The 6,227-nt window shown below is 41.0% G+C and overlaps 1 long non-coding RNA gene across 1 annotated transcript; it reads right to left on the minus strand.

The window, feature by feature from the left end:
* Positions 1 to 2,156: 2,156 nt before the first annotated feature.
* On the minus strand, positions 2,157 to 5,130 carry LOC109517145 (uncharacterized). Its single transcript, XR_002168496.1, has 3 exons — positions 5,043 to 5,130; positions 4,477 to 4,479; positions 2,157 to 2,167 (listed from the first exon to the last, which is right to left on the minus strand). It is a non-coding gene; the product is annotated as an uncharacterized LOC109517145 (long non-coding RNA).
* Between the last annotated feature and the right edge of the window lie 1,097 nt (positions 5,131 to 6,227).

Genomic DNA, 6,227 nt, shown 5'->3' on the forward strand with positions numbered 1-6,227 from the left:
TTTTTTTTCCAAAGGTATGTGACAAAAGTGACCACACAAGATTTTTTTGTGGCACTTGTTATCCATTTCTGGGAGAAATTATGCCATTTTGTGGGGGGCGGGGGATTACTTTCGCTGGATTGGTTGCTTTTAATTCGCCCTTGTTTCAATCAGGACTGTCTCTTTTGTGTCTATCATTTCTTTCTTCATTTATTTTGTGTCCAAAAATATTGTGATGTCAATAAATATTTTTTTTTAAAGCGCCACATTTCTCAAGCGTGTTGAATCGGGGAGGGGTATGATCAGCAATTTATTGATCAGTTAAATCACAAGGCAAAATGGAGTGCACTCAAGGGGGGGGGGTCCTTCCTTTTTTGGTTTAAGATTTGTTCCAACAAATGAATTCAATTTGGTATCAAAGTTGAAACACAATGGAGTACTGAGGCATAGTTATAATTCCTGTACATATTTGTATGAAAACACTTCATAGCCTTGAATACAAAAACATAAAATGGAACACAATTCCTTACATGCTGCTCAGTATAGACTCACAGTGAAACATGAGTTCAGAACATTACAGTAAAAAAATATTTTTAAAAGAACAATGAATTCACTTTTGCCATAGTCTGTTATGGAAATTTAGGAGTGGATTTGTTAATTGTCAAATCAGCTCTGCAATATTTTTTTAAAATATGTTGTTTTGGAGAACTGAGTATCTATGACAGGATTGTGCCAAACACACAAGACAAATCAAATTAGATCGTTTTTTTCCATGCTTTTCATGAAAACATAAAAGGAAAAAAAAAAGGTCCGTGGTTCAAAAATGCGATTGGCTAAATTGTCCTCCAAATGTGGATTGACACTGCTATTTGAAGAGCGACAACAACTCTCAACACACAAGTGGCACCGGTGGACCTGATGAAAGTTGCCATGTGACTAGTCTCGTTTAAAAAGGCCTTCCATTTTGAATTCCTGCTTGCATTCACACTTTGTCACCTATAAAGTGGCAACGAGCGCTGAATGCCAGCAATGCGCAACTGGAGAGGACGCCGAGCATGATGGCTATGCGCTCAATGTTGTTGTGTTATTGATCCGATAATCAGATTATGCACTGAGGTATGCCCGCCTGGGCCACTGTCACAATTTAGCGGCTGCTATGTGTGAATCCTACCCCGCTCACTAACACGCATATAAGACTCAGCCAACTATGTGATTGGCTCTAAGCTGGGCAAATACATTCAGTAATGAAATTAAAAGAGTTAACTATCTCGGGCCAAGCATTTTTGATGTCGTTTCACACTTGACATGGCGCTTGAGGTTCGTACTTTTCACACTGGATACACCAGGATGGACTTTAGCAATTGCTCTTACTATGCGGACGCAACTATTATCACATTGTAGCCGTAAACGCAACATGGCATCCATAGCAGCTATGTTTATTACACAATCCAGTGGAAACTAAAGGATGAAAACTAATATTTTGATTGACATTGCCCTTCAAACTCACAGCAGGTTGTCATACTCATTTGCAATTAAGTGGTGAATGGGGCGTTCTGCTCAACATAAAATGCTGCCCTCTGTTGCTCAATTTGAAACATTGCAATTGCACATGCGGAGGCTCAAATAAATTACAAGAGGACGGGTGGTTTTTAGCCACGCAGCTGCTTGGTGAGCAACTGCGTGTGTATTTTCAATTAAAAAGGGAAATTAGAACAGTGTCGTTTTTTAATGTATTACAAAGTCAATTTTAGTATGAATGTCAATATGTGCTGTGGAAATGCAGATGTACTATGTGTGTTACAGACATATGCCGTATAAGGACCACGGAATGCTGGTTAAATTGCCTGGATTCATTTCTGGGTAGAAGGATTGCATCAATGGCCGAGTATCATCCAGACATCATCTTTGATTTACAAAAATCAGCACACGTTATTTTATATATTTTGGTTTTGCTGGTTCAAGTTTTTTTTTTAAATTGTGCTCCTGAGATAATGGTGGTGATTAGTTTGAATGCATTATTAGTTATTGATTTCATGTCATTTTATTTTTCAGTCTCGTATGGTCAGTCAAAAATATTGATTGTTCAATTCAGGATTGAATGTTATTTTTGAATTTCAGACTCACTTTAAATGTTTTCCGTTACAGTTACTAAAGCTATTCTATGTCATAAATTGGTCCATATTTCTTTCTTTTTTATTCTCTTATACGCTAAAGAGGATACAGTGTGATGCAAAGGTGAACTTAGAACAATTTCACAGACAAATGATACTATTTATAGTCGTGCGGGGCGTGGGGGGCTCGAGATGTTTCCCTCTTCTTGGGGGAGCATGACAGAAAATGATTGAGAAATAAATGGTGCCATTAAAAATGCATCGTCGCGCAATTTCTACTTTTATTTTACCATTGCTATCTAAGTGGCAAAGCAGGACTGCATGAACGATCTTTTGTTTAATTGGAATGACCTGGAGCAAGTGCGAGTGCTGACTGAACTTTGCACACACAAACAAGATCAAGATTAAGATTTCATTTATTTGTCCCACACTGGGGAAATTTACAGTCTACAGCAGCAAAATTGGGGGGTGGGGGGTAGAAAGAAGAAAAACAAAGTGTTTGCATGCACAAAAATAAATGCTTCAGAGAGAGCTGTACACAGTTCAATTTTATATATATATATATATATATATATATATCCCTAACGCCATTTGTAAAACGAGAAACACAACACATAAAAATGCAAATGAGAATGCATGCGCAGAGTAGCTCGTAAAAATGAATTACCCCCTTTCAGTGATACACCTCTGCCAAGAATACACGGTTGACCTCGCACTTTGAAGGAATCTCTCGTCAGTTATTAAATGTTCCCAAGCTATGGCACCGAATGGCACAACAAAAGTCAAACTTTCAGGTCATTTTTGCACATATGTGAGGACAAATGCATGGGACAAAATGTCTGTGAAGATGAGGGAAAAAAATATTGATGATGACGTAAGAACAGGAAATGGAACTTATCTCAACAGTGTCCTGGCTGCTCAGTACAACATAAACAATACACCATTTCGTAGAGGGCTCGTCCTCCTTATGGTCATCCTCAGCTGTCTTTGGGCAAGAGGCGAGTGGTTAGCTAGTGACTCATCGATCTGTGGTTTGGGGGTTGATTCTGAGCATTCCTAACTCCCACTTACTAAAAACATGCATGTTAGGTTCAATTTCGATGACACATTCTCTATAGGTGTGAGATCGGCACCCAGAGTGGAAACTAGAGTCGATTAACAAACACATTAAAATGGGTTATCATCCGGGGTTATTTTACGATCATACTGAGCATGCCCTTATGCCACACTCTTTGGGCCCCTTGGTACCAATTGAGCATCGTTGCAACGCCACAGCCTACCTGAGTATTGTTGCTGACCATGTCCATCCCTTTATGACCACAATGTACCCAACTTCTGATGGCTACTTTCAGCAGGATAATGCACCATGTCATCAAGCTGGAATCATCTCAGACTGGTTTCTTGAACATGACAATGAGTTCACTGTACTCAAATGGCCTCCACAGTCACCAGACCTCAATCCAATAGAGCATCGTTGGGATGTGGTGGAACGGGAGATTCGCATCATGGATGTGCAGCCGACAAATCTGCGCCAACTGTGTGATGCAAAATGATGATGTTAATCTGTCAGATATCTCCAATGAACTCGAACAAAAATCCTACCGTTTGGGGTCATGGAGTAATGGACTCAGCGGTTGAAAAATAGGAACTGAAAGATAATCATTCAGGAAAATGGAACTGACTGAAGCCTGAAAGAGAAGAGTTAGCCTTTGAGAGGGGCTACCAGCTAAAATAATCGCTAGCCTACCTTCCTTTTTTTCCCCCAGTAGTTTGGATGCTCCGCAGCATACTGCTGCCTTTCACACATCAATTCGGGTACTACACTAGGAGTGTCGGTTGACAACTCGTTAGTACATGGTGGCGATGATTATGTACACCAGTATATCCAGAACAATGCGATACGGAATTTTTCTTTTTTCGATTAAAGATCGTCATGCATTGGTTCTTCATTCCAATGTGATTGTAGAAACAACAAAGGGAACTCTTAACCACATTTAAAAAGACTGGAAGTTAAAAAAAAAAGACAGGAGTCGTCAATAGTCGCAATAAGTTCAAGGTCTGCTGAATTTCTAAGGAACTACCCTAGATTCCCAAACTAACCGCATCATAAAAAACATTAAGGATTGAGCACTTCCCCATTTCAATGATTGCTGCTGACAGCCACCTGATTGGACACACTGCAGGTCATACATGGAGCGAGCTTTATCAGAGAAAGTCAGGAGTCATCAAATGCCGCAATGCGTTCAAGATCTGCCAACTTTCTAAGGAACTACTCGAGATTCCCAAACGAATCACATCATAAAAGACAGTCATGATTAATCAATTCCCCATTTCAATGATTGACAGCACAACATTTTATAGGCTGTTAACAGCCAACTTATTGGACACACTGCAGGTTAGAGGTAAAATCGGGCCTAAAAAATTCAGCCCGACCCGGCCCAAGACCGACTAATTAACTTGATTTGCAAGCCCGAGCCCGAAGCAAACCCAAAAATGACATTATTTATTTGTGAGGACTCAGGAGGAAGAGGGGTGATTTCTGAGAACAAATTCAAGCCTGTCTTTTGGAACGAAATCTAAGTTAAACAAGAGTCTATCAACATTTCCATTTTTTATATTTCTGTTTCTGCACAGGGTACATTAACCGACAATTTTCCATCGACGGGGAAAAATTTAAGGCCGTCTGTCATTTTGACGGGTTGAAAATTGGGCCATAAACCACAGCAGCAGTGCATCCTTACGAATCTAGCGCGGCACTTTAAGAGAGGGAAGCAGAGAGTCAAAGAAGAACAATGACGGGTGCACAACAGACAGAGACAGGAAGGAGTTCTTTGAATTGTCATTGCAAGAGTTTCGTACAGTGAGTGTTGTGATGAGGCGACTTGTTTTTTTGCGAACCGCGGTCTCTCGTGGCCAAAACTATTCACGGCCTCGAAACTAAAAAAAACAAACAAAAGGCAGCGAGAGAGAAACCCGGCACGACCCGACCCGAACTCAAAGCAATGATTGACATTTTAGGTCTGACCAATTCGGGTTGGGCTCGGGCTTCAGATTTTACCTCTACTGCAGGTCATATATGAAGCGCTCTAGATTAGATAAAGATCTGAGAACGGGCATTGCATCACCCACAAGTGGTTACCCGCGACACACACACGCACGCACGCCCACATGCACACACACCAACGACACTGAGGCAGCAGCTTTACGATGGTTCGTTGTTTTCATGACTGCAAAGAAAGCCAAACAGACTTCAAAATAGTCAACGAATGCGGGGTACACGGAGTAAACCGATATTGTTAACTGCACTAGAAAAAACAAAAAAAAACGTGAAACAGCGAAGCCACGGAAAGTGAACCGCGTTAGAGCGAGGGATCACTGGACAAAGGAACTGAACGATAATCATTCAGCATAGAAAGGGTTCCGTCAGTCGTCATCTGTACCTGTGGGTAAAAAACAAAAAACAAAAAAGGACATTTCGCTTCTCTCACAGAAGCTTCGTCAGCGGTAGACAACCCTGAAGTCTCTGTGAAGACTCCGGGAAGTTGCTCTGCGCTAAAAAGCTGCGTGAAGACTCCGGGAAATTGCTCTGCGCTAAAAAGCTGAGCGTGGCCTATTTGAGGACTGGGTGGTCCAGGTATTCCTGTACAACTGAGAGCCTCCACAAGCAGCGATAATCATTCAGGAAAATGGAACTGACCGAAGAAGACAGAAGCCTTCAAGAGAAGAGTTAGCCTACGAGAGGGGCTACCAGCTAAAATAATTGCTAGCCGACCTTCGTTTTTTTTCCCCCAGCAGTTTGGATGCCCCGCCGCAAACTGACTGCTGCCTCTCACACATCAATCCGGGTACTACACTCGGTCACGTTTGACGAGTGTCAGTTGACAACTCGTTAGTACTGTATATGGTGGCGATGATTATGTACACCAGTATATCCAGAACAATGCGATATTGATTTTTTTTTCTACTTTTTTTGGAATGAAGAACCAATGCATGACAATGTGATTGTAAAAACAACACAGAGAACTCTTAGCCACATTTAAAAAGACTGGACGTTCAAAAAAAAAGGGACAGGAGTCATCAATAAAGGATATCTTAAATCTTAAATAGCCGCAATAAGTTCAAAGTCTGCTGAATTTC

This window comes from Hippocampus comes, unplaced genomic scaffold, assembly GCF_001891065.2.
Source record: "Hippocampus comes isolate QL1 unplaced genomic scaffold, H_comes_QL1_v1.1 scaffold610, whole genome shotgun sequence".
NCBI lineage: Eukaryota > Metazoa > Chordata > Actinopteri > Syngnathiformes > Syngnathidae > Hippocampus > Hippocampus comes.